The following is a 13,283-nucleotide window of genomic DNA, read 5'->3' as shown; positions in this document are numbered from 1 at the left end:
GGACAACATATGGGGACGATACTTTCTAAATTTACTTAACATTTACCCAAGTCAGCCTGGGATAAATTGTAAGATCCTGTCTAAAAAAATCATAAATAAAGAGGAAAGTAAAAAGTAAGTAAAATATATCAATACATAAAAAGAAAGTAAAATAAAAAGATGGCCAAGTTAACTTATGTGGTTAATTATTTCTGATTAAAGTCAGAATTTTATTTTAGACAGTTTTACTTCAGGAGGCCTTCTGAGTCCAGTTTCATTCCTGGCATAGTGCTCCTTGGAAGAAGAAGAATGATCATACTTATATCAGACACATACACACAGAAAACACACACACACATATGTGCGCACGCACACACATACACACACCCCCCAAACATCCCTAGTCCAAAACCAAAAATACAAAATGCTTCAGACACTGTAAAATTCTGAGCTTCAATATTACATCAAAAGTGAAATTTCACACCATGAAACTTTGCTTTCATTCAGGAAAATCATTAAAACTCCTGTAAAGTTATCTTTAGATCACCGAGGACAGACGGTGTGTGTGAGAGACATGGTGTGATGTCTTCTTCATAGTCGAGTGTGCTCTGTAACATCTCACTTGACATACATATTAACTATTAAAATAGTTTAAAATTCCAAATCTTAAACACATTTGCCCCAAGTATTTTGGTTAAGGGCTGGATGTGTGTGTTTGTGTGTGTGTGTGTGTTTATATGTGTATCGTATATAATGTACATACACATACAGGTGTACATTTATTAAAGATTGCATGTGACCTAAACATTTCATAATTGTGCTTCCCAACCATCACCATCACATTATTATGAAGTCATGTTTTAACTTTTGTTATGGTTGTTTTTGTTTGTATGATTTGGCAAAGATCACAGAACATATTCTTCTTATGCAGTAATTCATATTCTTCCTGAATATATTTAAGAATAATACATCCATAGTGAAATAATTTATTGATGTTCTTAATTGACTCCTAGCATATGTTTTTGGGTTACAGTTGAGCTTTCAGTAATTTCTGAACCAAATGAGCAACGAAGTGCTTGTTTTTCAGATAGGGACTATTAGTGGTGATTAATAATGTCTGGATTTTGCCAAATGATATTAAGGAATGAACAATCCTTATGGGCACAATCAATAGCCTGTTCTTATTAAAATCTTGGCTCCGGTACAGAGTTAGCATGGGACAAGGCTGGCCCTTCACAGCTTGCAAACATGTCTACTTAGCCAGTGCTCATTAGCGCAAACTAGCTGACGACAAATGTTCTTGGTAGCAGCGTTTCAAGATCCTTTCTGCGCTGTTTCCTGGCATTGACCAGAATGAATATTTTGTACTTTACCATCACCAATTTCGTTAAGGTGAGAGATATTATGGCCTTAGTATTGAGTCATGGATTCTTTACAGTAAGATGGGAAAACTAACTAACTCGATTAGGGCGACCCAGTGGTTGAGCATGGTAGTATCAGTGTGGAGAGAACACTAACCAAGGAGAGCTGCTCCAGAGAACACACAAACTGAAGGTCTTATTGGTATAAAACAGTTCATTTGAATTATTTGCTTCATAGATTTCCTGATTTAGGTGGCGTTTTCACTGCAACGTGTATCAAACTGTAAACAAAGATAACCTTAAGAGGTCTTTAAAGGCTCCGGCTGGGTGAGATCTGAGAGTTGAGAATGGGTGGTCAGAGCTACGTAAGCAGTGAGCCTTATGCATGGTCCCAGGAGATGGTCCACAATGTCTACCAAACTGTTAGAGATTCTGTGAAGTGCCCCTGTTCTAGAACAAATGTTGCCTGCAGTTCCTGAAGAAACTGGATTCTTCCTGTTTTGCCCAGATATTTGTGCTGATCTTTATAACCCACTGTGAGCAGCGGCTCTGTGCAGGAAGCCGCTCAGGAAGGTAGTCATCCTTGCTTAGTTGTTCATCCTGCTTAAAGGGACATCTGAGAACGTTGCTTAGAAGGCAGTTATCTCGTCAGTCTTTCAGACACCAACCTTAACTTCGTTCTCTCTTTCTCAACTAGCTGAGAGCCAGGACTGGCCAGGCCTCACTGGAGACATGAACACACTACAGTGGGGAGTCACCCCACTGTACACCCTCCACCATTCCTCAGAGAAAAACACCTCGCTCCTACCTCGCCCTTGTGGCTATGACTACTCAGTGATTGGAGTTATTTGGTGACGCAGAATAGATGTCTCTGACAAAATGTAACTTAGTGCCAGAGCTCATAGGGTAGAGCCTAAGCATTCCTGGCCAAAAGAATTACACACTAAACCAAAGACATGTTAAGCAGAATATTTTTAAAAGAGTTTTATTGTATTATGTAATCTGTATGTTCTACTCAAACAGTGCTTCTTCAGTAGGAGCCTGTAAGAATATCAGGACATAGGATGTGATTTTCTTCTCAATGTCTTTGGGGAAGTAAAGCTCTAAGCTTACAATCAGTCAGTAAGTAATTTCAAAATTATTTTATATTACGAACAAATCACTTATTAAAATGAACAAGTTCTTTTCTTTTTTACTTTTTGTCATTTTTTTAACTTTCTTATTTTTTTAAAATAAGAAAACAAACTGTCTTTTTTCATTTTACGTACCAATCCCAATTCTCCCCTCCTCCCCTCCTCCCATTCCCTTTACCTATTCCTCCTACTCCCATCCATTTCTCAGAGAGGGTAAGGCACAATGTTTTGAGGAAGGTCCAAGGCCCTTCCTACTGCCAGTGGCCCTGCAGTCTGCCACAGCCATACAACTGTCACCCACATTCAGAGGGTCTAGTCTGGACCTATGCTGGTTCCTTCCCTGTTCGGCTGGAATTGGTGAGCTCCCATTATCTCAGGTAAACTGTTTCAGTGGGTGTCCCCATCATGGTCTTGATCTCTTTGGTCATATTCTCACTCCTCCCACTCTTCAACTGGACTTTGGGAGCTCAACCCATTGCTCTGCTGCAGGTCTCTGCCTCTGTTTCCATCAGTTGCTGGAGGAAGGTTCTATGATGACATTTAAGATAGTCATCAGTCTGAATTTACTGCAAAGAGAGTTCGGGCTGTCCACTCTCCATATCTATTCAACACAGTTCTTGAAGTTCTGGCTAGAGCAATAAGACAACAAAAGGAGATCAAGGGGATTCAAATTGGAAAGTAAGAAGTTAAACTTTTGCTATTTGCAGATGATATGATAGTTTACATACGTGACCCCAAAAACTCTAACAGGGAAATCCTACAGTTGATAAATACCTCCAGTAATGTGGCAGAATACAAGATCAACTCAAAGAAATTAGTAGCCCTCCTACATACAAATGATAAAGAAGCTGAGAAAGAAATCAGAGAAACACCACTCTTCACAATAGCCACAAATAACATAAAATATCTTGGAGTAACTCTAACCAAAGAAGTGAAAGACCTGATCAACAGGAACATTACGTCTTTGAAGAAAGCAATTGAAGAAGATACTAGAAAATAGAAATGTCCCCCATGCTCTTGGATAGGTAGGATCAACATAATAAAAATTGCAATCCTACCAAAATTAATAAGTGGGACCTCCTGAAACTGAGGAGCTTCTGTAAAGCAACGGACACAGTCAATAAGACAAAAAGGCAGCCAACAGAGTGGGAAAAGATCACCAATCCCACATCAGACAGGACTGATCTCCAAAATTTATAAAGAACTCCTCAAGAAATTAGACATCAAAATTCCAAATAATCCAACTTCTTTGGTTTCTTAAACCTGCCTTTTAAGTACCTAGTGCTATATTCTGACCTTTAACAGTCTGAGGGCTCAGCGGATGTTTCTCCTCACTTCTGTCCTATATGCTTTGCCCGGTGCTGTTGCTCTCTCACTCTGGGTGTCTTCCTTCATAGTGGATTCTTCAGTCTTTTGGAAGAAAATTTGCTTCCCAGATGCCCCACCTTGGGAACCGTATCCACTCCACAACATCTACTAATATCTATTCAGTGTTTAGTTTTCACATTATGCATGAGGGATACAAACATAATGAGCTACAGATTGTTATCCTACATTAAAAATAGAATCATTTAAGTTAGACAAGTACATAATTGATCTCAGGACAAGTTGAAATATAAGGGAGGGGTGCACTAGGAATAAATAGAACAATAAAACACAAGGAGTGGGGAAGACATGTCAGAGAAGGGTGCTGTAATGGATGAGCAGGAGAAAGAGTGAGGACATTTCAAGCAGAAAGAATGGCCCTAGATATGCAAAAAGAGAGAATATAAACCCTGAAAATTGTATGTGTAGAGCTAGGGCTTTAAGTTCATGAAAGTAAATGCTAGAGATAAGGCTAGAAAATCGCTGGGAACCAAACTAAAATCACTCTCTGAGACAATTTGGGCCATGTCCTGAAAATGAAAGGAAGCCCTGGAAGATAGAAGATAGAAGCCATCAAGTCTATCAATAATAAATAGTTCACCTTATTTTCTCATGGAAATTTTCTCGTTTAACTAAGTAGAAGAGGGGAGCCGTGTCAAATACAGTATTAAAGAATGCAAAAGAAACATCTGACAAAGTAATGCTGACTGGTAATTCCTTGACTTTACAGATCAGCTGTTTATGAATAGCTATGTTTAGGGAAGAGAGATGCCTTTTGGGTTAAGAGAACTTGCTGATCATTCTAAGGACCAGAGCTCTGTTCTTATCATCCTTACAACCACCTGAGACTATAGCTCTGGACGAATCCAATGCCCTCTGCTGGCCTCTGCATGCATGCACCCACAAGCACATGAGCATACCCAGAACACAGACACAGAAACACATATATACAGAAATAAACACAAAACAAATCTAAAGATAATCAGTATGTATTAGGTCCAGTTTACTGACCCCATGAGGTCTTAAGTCAATATTTGTCTTCCACAGGTTTCTGACCCTTTCTTCTAAGATAAAAGTACTTTGCCATTAATTTATGCCTTTATCTTTGTTGGTTTCTATTTCTTTGATTCTAATGTTAAGTCTGGCTAATACTCAATAAAAATTCAATGTCAATCAAGCTGGAACAATGACTTGCTATTTGAAACTGTGTCGCTTCAAACAGCTACTATTTTTATACTAAACACAAAGAGCAATGAGCAAATGTGCTCTGAAACACGGATTTACAGCCAGGTGTTCGGATATTAGTCACAATAAGAAACTTACCAAATGCTGCTCTAGACTCTTGGAATGCCCCTCCCCAGTCAATATGCCTCTGTGCCCAGCAGCTCATCCCACAAGCTCTGCAGGACTTCAGGGCCCTGACCCTACTGACCAATATGGCAGAAGAAGAGAACTCATGAAGCCTCAGTGGCCATTGACTTCTAACATGACTGTTTACGGGACCTTTTCACCGAGCATGTTCTGCTGGCAAAAACAGAAGTCAATGAGAAAATGACTACCAGAAGTGAAGAGACTTGGTTGGGGAAAGGCTCAAGCGGAGAAACACAAGCTGGGTTTTATTTGGCTTATCCTATGCCAGCTCTGTGTTCTCCTTCTACTTGAGTTGCCCCCATCAACTTGTCTTAATAACACAACTACTCACTTTTGATCTCACAACACCTTCTGTTTGTCAGTTCTTAGTAGTAAATCCAATAATTTAAAAATTGGTCTGGTTTTGAGTCCAGACAGGTATCTTTCAGCAAAAGGATACTGAGTTCAATAGCCCAGTAGGCCCGCGTGTCCTGTACATTATTTCTTCCTTCAGGATGTTTAAATGATTTCTCTCTGTGTGTCTCTCTGTCTCTGTCTCTGTCTCTCTGTCTCTCTCTGTCTCTCTCTCTGTCTCTGTCTCTCTCTCTGTCTCTCTCTCTGTCTCTGTCTCTCTCTCTCTCTCTCTCTCTCTCTCTCTCTCTCTCTCTCTCTCTCTCTGTGTGTGTGTGTGTATGGGTTCCCTCACTCTCAGAGGCCAGAAGAGAAGCTATCATGTCCTCTGTAGCTAGAGTGTCATGAATTCTGGGAACCCGGCTCTTTACCCCTGGTCCTCTGTAATAACAGCACTTCTGTTAACTAGTGCTGGGGAATAAAAAACCACCATGACATCTGGAGAAGAAGAAATAATGTGATAGCTTTTGATAATTAAAAAATTATATTAAAGAATCTTGATTGCAAAAATCCTCAAAATTGTGAAATTGGTCTATGATCCCTAATACTGTATTCACGTATTTCCTATATCATTGTAATAGCCCTATTAAAATCTAACGTGTTGTATGAGGAGACGCTGACGTCAGTCTGAGCACCCTACCACTTTCAGCACCAGCCTCCCCAGCTTTCTTGTCTGCCTGTTCTTTATGCTCACCTAATGACCCGTGGCTTCTGGAATATTTGACATACCTCTTATCTTTGAAACTTTCTCTTGCACCTCGTTGACTGCTAAATTTCTACTCATCCACTGATGCACTGTTCAGAATCAACTCTTTCTTTCTCCCCTCGGGCAACTCTAGTGTCTCTTGACTCTGCTTGCACTAACGAGGGCAGTTGTTGCGGGCTTGCTCTGCTCTGACACTGTGCCATTAGGCTTCCAATGAGCTGGGAACCATTGACTGGGCAAAGGTTGTCACAGCCTCGGACTCCTAACAACATTTAATGTGGGAATGAAGACTCTGACGCAACCCTGGAATTTTTAGTTAACATTGCATATCCCTTCCGCCCTCCTGTACCACATTCCAAACCAAGAAGCAGAAATGCGCTGCCCTTTGCTCCTCCTCCTAGCCCAACTCTGCTCCCAGATATAGACATTGAGGAGTTTGGGATCTTCTCAAATTGCTAGTAATTTAATGAATCATATCCTTGCCCCTAGGTACCTGGAAGGGAAAATGGTTTCCATTTTCCTGGGTATAGGCGGGACATATCTCTCAGAAGTCTGCCTTTCTGCACCATTCTCTGTCCTTCCTCTATCTTCATGGAGGAAGTTTAGAGCTGGTGAAAAGAACGCAGAGCCAGATCCTGTGGTCAGCTTGTGACTTTACTAGTCTCCTTTCAACTGCAATTTTATATTGGTTAAATTAGAATATTCCATTTCCCAGCATTGTAAGTGTTTTTACCGTTGGCGTTGTGGTAAAATCTGTATCAACTCCACCTACTTACTCCTGGGACAGAAACATGGAACAGGCTGTGGCTTCCTCCACCATGAGTACCTGACACACAGAGAAGGAATCTTTGCCACATTTTATTTTTAATAAAGCACAGTCTATATTCATAAGTGGATGTGGAGTCAAGGAATGAATGAGAACATGAGCACCTGCCAACACCTAGAATCTGTTATTTGCCAGTGTTAGAATGAACCCTGCTTCTACACTGAAGAGGGCCTAGTTGTGACCGAACATTCTGAACAGTTCCCCTCTGGCTCCAGTGTACTCAGATGCTAAGAAATATGAAGTAAGAGACACCAGCACTGCCTGGACATAACATGAGTTGCCAATGTGACAGTGGTCTTGGCATAGTCCAGAGGGTGGCATGACTAATCCCTTGGATTCAGTTTGACTAAACACCTCACAAGTCCTGCCGTCATTCTGCCCCTTCCATGAGAGACGATGCCCTCACACCAGCAGCCAAGACAAACCCCAGCCGTTCTTTCCTTAAGTTGGTTTAGTCAGGTATCTGGTCTCAACCATGAGAAAAGGGCTACACTCCCTCCGTCCTAACTAGCACCACATACCCATTCTTACACAGAGGAACTCCTTGTGGTAAATTGATCTCAGCAGCACAGCTTCCATTCTTGCTTAGTTCAGTTTAGTTTGGTCAGGGGCTTATTGAGTTTCTTTTCTAAGATGCAGGGGTAGATGGCACCCAGATTCTTCAGGATGGAGAAGGCAAAAGGATGCATTGTTTTAATGCAAGAGGCTAAAAGATTAGGCTGTGGTCATGGGAGTGGGTCCTTCTGTCTCTGTCCCAAGTCCCTTCACACCCTGTCAGACAGGACCACACAGCTGAGTGAAGCTGGTAGGAGCTGCAAAGGGATGAGGGTGCCAGAGCTAAACCAACTGACTTCAGGTCTTGATTCACGCTCCTTCCTCGGCCATGGGGAACCCAGGATCCAGACTATCTCTGCTGTTTCTTCCTGTCATTGTGTGCCTGCTTCCCGCGGGTCAGCCTTTCCCCTCCTTCAGCAGCTCTGAGTTTATTCTTGCTTCAGAACTTGGACAATTGTTCTTTTTCTTCCTATCTGGAATGTTCTTCCACCATCAACTCACATGCTGTAGCCTTCTTCACAGTTGGCATTCAATGTCAGATCCCTCTGGACGTATCCCTGGCTCCTGTGGGCAAGGTCCCCCCTCTTCCTGCCGTGACCCCCTGGAACTTACTTCTTACTTACACTGTGACTTACTTTCTTTACAGCACTTACACTTAGGGGTTTGTCTTCTTGTGTGTGTATTTCTCTGTCTGCTTCTAGACACACTGCCCTAGAGTGAGTGCTGTGATGCAGGATTTGTATGTCGGTTTGTACTGTGTCCTTGGCCCCCACAATGCTTTCCCACCACAAATGCACAAGGCTCAGCTCCTCCCTGAAGGAACTGTGCAAACTGGGCTGTATACACACGAGAAGGAGGAAGGCAGCAGCTGTTCCTCTGCTGCTTCTGCTCTCAGGACGCTCGAGGTCCTGCACGACGCTCTTTTCTTAGCGGTGTATTGACTCAGTCCCTCTCTGACTTGAAACAGCATCCTTACGCAACTAATTCTTAAAGTGATTTTTCAATTTCAAAAAAGTATTAGTATTTTCATTTCTCTATTATTAGTTTTAAAAGTTAACATTGTCGCCAAGAATGTCTCTTATCTATGTATAAGACAGACCTCCTAAAGAAAGAACATGAAACTTGCAGAAAAAAAAATTTACTACTTTTCTATTTTAAAAACAATGACATCTTAACTAGAGGAGAAAGATATGATGCAATTACTTTTTAAATTTTTTTTTGTGGTATGCTTTTATCAGGATTGTATTAGATAAGATTGATACATATAAAGTGTAGATAAATCTGTAAAATAAGAAAGATTTATAGGCATTTTGATAGTTCATGCACAATGTGTTGTAATTTAGTTACAGTGTTCAAGGCAGAATAAATACAAATGGGTAGTTGCCCGTCTCAGAAGAAAAAAGATGCAGACGGTAAAGGACATAAAATAAGTAAAAATTTATTGAAGTTAGCAACAAATAAAAACGCCCTAGGCCCGGTGCCAAGGAATATTCTTGGCTTGGAATTTGTTCAGTGCTCTAAATTTCCCCAGCTGCATTTTCTAAGTGTCATCCAATGGAACCTTTGGAGGGGTGGGTGTGCCTTTAGAATCCACCATCAGGAAGCAGAGAAAGGGAGGAGGGGATGGTGGTCCGCCGCTTATTTCCACCTTTTGGTTCAGTTCCGGATGGTGATGCTCACATTGAGACTGAGTCTTCCCACCTCACTTAGTGCCCTCTGGACCAGTCCTCACAGACACACCAAGAGCAGTCTCCTAGGTGATTCCAAAGGAACCGAATAACCAGGCAAGCTTAACCATCACAGTTAGGGAAGGAGGCAGTGAGCAAGGAACCTCCAACGTCAGCCCTCTCCTCAACTGGCCTAAGCCAGTGACCCTTTAATCACATGGTCGCTCTTTCTAGCCTACCAGTCTCTCCTTAGAATACACTATCAAGTAAGGTTAAAAGAGGCCATTATCAACAGCAAAGATACTCTCTTGTCAATGTGCAATGAAGTCCATACATCCGGAAACTACCACCCGAGAGCCAGAGCCTTGCATCACACTTGTAGGCCATGGACTATTCTGCATGCTAGTCATGAGTCTAATATGGGATGCCCGAGTTACGGAGCAACCGTGCTTGGTGAGTGGTCTAAATAGAACCCCCGTCTGTGTCCTTTGTGTTTTAGGATCTGAGGGTTCTGTCAGTTCCTCAAACTGTTCTTTCTCTACAAGTGATAAATCACAAAACATGAAAGTAAAATTAACAACAAATTGGGATGACTCAATGGAAGACTGTGTTGAGAACTTCGCGTCTTACAGTATAATGGACCAAAAGATGTGGGGCGCTGTTTATGAATTTTCCAGCTAACATTGAGCAATACATGGGGTTTGCCTGCCCTGCTTCCTCATGAGTGTCACAAGCGTGGCCTCAGAATGAGTGCATTGCTTTTGAAGAGCTGCCATCTACATCTGTGTTTGTGACCACACTGAGTTAAGGGACTCAGGGGGCAACTACAAACATGTGGCAGCTAACCTCTTATAGAAAGCTAACAAACTGAACCACTAATGTGCTTCCAAAGTTGTGTAGACTAACCGTCCTAGAAACTGAATGGCTTCCATCCAAACTTTATTATCTTGAATTCCCCCTTTAATGGTCTTCCCACGATTCTAGCTCATTTCAAATGATTGGGTGTTGTTATTATTATTTTATTTTGGTTTTGATATCTCTTAATGATCTTTCAACTGTGTATCTGGATTTGTTTAGCTCGGAGATGGTGAGATAAGGTTACAGAAATGATTGTCATGAAATCATTTGTTCTCACAAATTCCCAGAAACAGCAGCCTGCCATGCTAGCTAGGACAGAAGGTGGGCATTTCAGGGAACACAGCAAGGTCTGTCAGGGGCAAAGGGGTGCAAGGCTAACGAAGCAAGAGCAATTTCTGTAGAAGGAATGTTCAAAGAAGAGTCACCAGGTTTGGGACTGGCACGTGTTCTCACTTTCAACAGTCACGGTGACATAGAGTTGTCCATGGTTAGCTAGTACCACTCCCTAGGGTGAATAGGACCAAGGAAATATTAATGACATTCAAATAGTTTTTGGGAAGCGGTAGCTGGGGACTTGATGTCTGGATTGGCTGGCTTGTGCCTGCAAGGAACTTTCAATACTAGTTAGTTACCTATTCTCTCTGGGAATTTGCTACCCCTCCTTCAGTAAGACACCAGATGTCAGAGCATCAAATACAGATTCCAGAAAATGTGCTTGTTACATGAGATTAAGAAGTCTCCATTGTGACCTTTAGCACAAGGTTATTTCAAACCCTCTTAGTTTAATATAACTATGACTTATGTAATTAAATAAGGCTGGAAAATTAACCCGGGTATTTACAGTTCATTATTGCTTTTCGTTTTTATCAGCATGCAGTAACTGTGCCTAGTAACGAGTTCCACAGAGATGTTTTCCATCACCATGCAGTGTGACGTAATCACCACCCTTCCCTATAACTTTTCTCCCTTTCCTCATAGTCCCCTTCCTCTTCCCAGAGTGCTCGAGTCTACCTTCCAGTCATCCATATATACTGCTCGGCTATATAAAATCTAAGAACACATGCTGTCTTTCTGAACCTGGCTCACATCTCTCAGTTTGATTAGCTCTGTTTTCACCTATTTTCTTGCAAATAACATTGCTTTCTTCTCTGTGGCTGAATAAAGTTCGCAGTGTAAACCGACCTCACTTCTGTCGTCCCGCCAGCTGCGGACAGACGCCTAGGCTGGAGTACTGCTTGTGCTGTTCAGATAAGCATATGTGCGCACCCATCTCCGTGGTACAGTGACTTAGATTCCGTTGGTCAGATTCCCACTAGTGGTGTAGCTGGATCATATGTTTCTTCTATTTTTAGTTTTGCTGGTGGGGATGTAAATGAGTTCAGCCACCACGGAAATCATATGGAGATTCCTCAAAAAAAAAAAAAAAAAAAAAAAAAAAAACTAAGAATAAATATCTTAAAGGAGAAACACCCAGACTCTCCCTGGGGGCCTGGAAAACTGCATGTGCCCAGACTTCCCCTTAGCCATTCAAACAAGTGTTTCTGAGGAGAGCCAGCGTTGTTTCTCCAGAAGGCCCAGGAAGCCACAAGGAGGAATTATTGCTTTCCCTAGACAGACATGCTCACATCATTTAGGAACCAGATTTAAAACATTAGTATCCACTGCCACTGCAATCCAGAGAATCAGAAGTTCTGGGGAAGGGCCCGGCATCGCTTTCTTTAGTAGGCCCTGGGCCACACTGCACTTTGAAGACCATTCTTGCTAGTCCTCTCTCAAACAACACAAATTATACATAATCACTTGATTAACTACAGTTGAAGTTTAGCACACAGAGAAATTTAAATACAAAAACAATAAAAATAAAGTTTCAGGCTAAGTGTGACCTGTGTAACTTAACTCAGGATATATGTTCCCTAAACAGATCAATTGTTGTCTGTCTAAGTATCTACCCTGACTTTATTTAGAGAATAAGGCAACATTGTTGCCTTGAGGAATCTTGAGAAAGTGCAGATTTCGAGTTAAGCAGCTGTGGACTAGGCCTAGAGCCTGCTTTGTAGCATGTGCAAGAGTCTTGCTAATTAATTGTTGCTTTCAAATCTCACTCTCAGTGGCAAAACTCTATTGAACATCCTGTGACTGTCGTCAGTGTCCTAGAGAGGGAGATCAAGTGGAATTCAGCCACCCGAAGTTCTTCGGCACAGGAGATTGATTCCCTTAACGTCACTGCTCAAGTCTAGCTCCCTTCCTGTGTTGTCCTTACTTGATTTGCAATGTTGTGTGTTCTGTATAAATAAAGTCTCCGCATGTGCAAACCCAAAGTCTGAACTTACCATCAGAGAGTGTTTCTGTGAGACTATCAGGTGTGCTTCCAAAAGCAGAGGAGGAGAGCAGGTTAGCTGTCAACAGGCCGTAGGACTCTCACGCCCGACTAAAGCTCAACTCGAGATGAGACCCTGTTAATTTAAAAAAGTGTTTAGTTATAGACGGAGAAATAACTTTCTAGTCTAGAGCGGCTGCGTTTTTTCTTCCAGTAAGGAACAGTCTGGTGCTTACATCGTCAAAGCTGCTATTTTCATCTCAACAGTATTGTTCAACTCACTGATTCGGTCAAGTGTGAAATTACAATCGGAGGCAGAGCACAGGGTGGCCCCACAGCTAACAAGGATTTTAAAAAGACAGAAACACAAACATCAGAGAAGCAGATAGATTAATAGTGCATGAGAAGTAGTTTAACTTAAAATGAGTGATTTGTTGTAACTTCCAGATCTTGGATATTTATTTCCTTCTTCAGTCAAGTCTCAGCTATCTATAACATGAGATTTTTTTTTAACAAGTCACTGTTATGAACCCAGGGATTCTTGAATTGGAAGTGTGTGTCCTGCTACTGAGGCACACTTCTGATTTTGTTTTGTTAGGTTCTTTATTAACCTAGCATCGCCTATCTTGTGAGTATCCACACAGGCTGCGACCCACTCTATGCAGAGGGGCCCTTCTGCATGCTAGAGAAGTAAACTGCATTTAGAAGTTGGAGAATATTTAGTTTTTTTTTTTTTTTTTTTTTTTTTTTTTTTT

At 41.5% G+C, this 13,283-nt stretch overlaps 1 protein-coding gene across 1 annotated transcript in view; it reads left to right on the top strand.

Moving 5' to 3' along the window:
- Kcnb2 (potassium voltage-gated channel subfamily B member 2) overlaps nucleotides 1-13,283 on the top strand; it is a 404,459-nt gene that overhangs the window by 199,540 nt on the left and 191,636 nt on the right. The gene's annotated exons all lie outside the window — the stretch shown is intronic.

This window comes from Alexandromys fortis, unplaced genomic scaffold, assembly GCF_014885135.2.
Source record: "Alexandromys fortis isolate MF-2015 unplaced genomic scaffold, M_Fortis_MF-2015_v1.1 scaffold_41, whole genome shotgun sequence".
NCBI lineage: Eukaryota > Metazoa > Chordata > Mammalia > Rodentia > Cricetidae > Alexandromys > Alexandromys fortis.
This window is presented reverse-complemented; position numbering and strand designations above follow the sequence as displayed.